This window comes from Ceratina calcarata, unplaced genomic scaffold, assembly GCF_001652005.2.
Source record: "Ceratina calcarata isolate Rehan_Ccalc_2016 unplaced genomic scaffold, ASM165200v1 scaffold483, whole genome shotgun sequence".
Taxonomy (NCBI): Eukaryota; Metazoa; Arthropoda; class Insecta; order Hymenoptera; family Apidae; genus Ceratina; species Ceratina calcarata.
Window position 1 is genome coordinate 29,216 of NW_017172557.1, and position 986 is coordinate 30,201.

Genomic DNA, 986 nt, shown 5'->3' on the forward strand with positions numbered 1-986 from the left:
TTTAACATAATAAACATATAAAGCAAATACAACAAGAAGTGTTTTTAATATTTTTCAGCATTGTTATTCCTATTATCATATATATTATTTATTGTATATTCAAGTGCGGAACTGTTACTTTGGAGCTTTTATGACATTATTACACCATTGACTAAGATACGTGCCTACGAAATTACGGATTTCAAGCAATACAAAGGGATTTTTAGCGTACAAAAATACAGACAATGTTTAGGAAGTGTGTACTTTTATAATGATGAAATAGTTAAGTTGATATTCGTTTTTTTTAACAAAAAATTGCAAACAACATGTTGTATGTTGTACTGTGTTGTAATGTGTCGTCGATATATAGGGGTAGAGTCAAAAGCGACGTGACAAAGCAGGATATCAATGTTACCTATAAAACTAGCCAAAAATATGAGTTTACGAGACTTTTCGTCTTTATATAAGAAGATTTTCGAATCTGTAGATATTTCTTTAAAAAGACGAAAGTTAAATCTGGTGTGCTCTAGTCATGATTTAATCAAAACACAGTGCTGTTGACTTGAATAGCCTCAAACAATTCAAAATAGTTTTCTCTAGCAAAGTGTACATAATATAAATAAAATAATTGTAAAATTATTAAATGTAGAGTTGTTACAAATATTTCTCCTCTAATTCATTGCAAAGCATCTCTTGAGGCTATTCACGTGGAAACTGAAATCCTCTGGTACTTGTAATAGCAATGTATTTTCTAAATGTGTATATCAATATAAACTACTGTCATTTAATAATTTATATTGTAAATGAATCTGACTAATAAGCAAAAATTCTGACCATGATTTCTTTCTTTGAAATGAATATACATATGTACATAAATTTTTACCCGAAGCTACTCAAGTGAAGAGTACTGTAAGAATACTGTATGCTGATATTTAATAATATGAGCATTATAAAATGGATAAAAAATCGTAGTTACAATAGATTCGTTAGGGATAGGCATCAAGTAA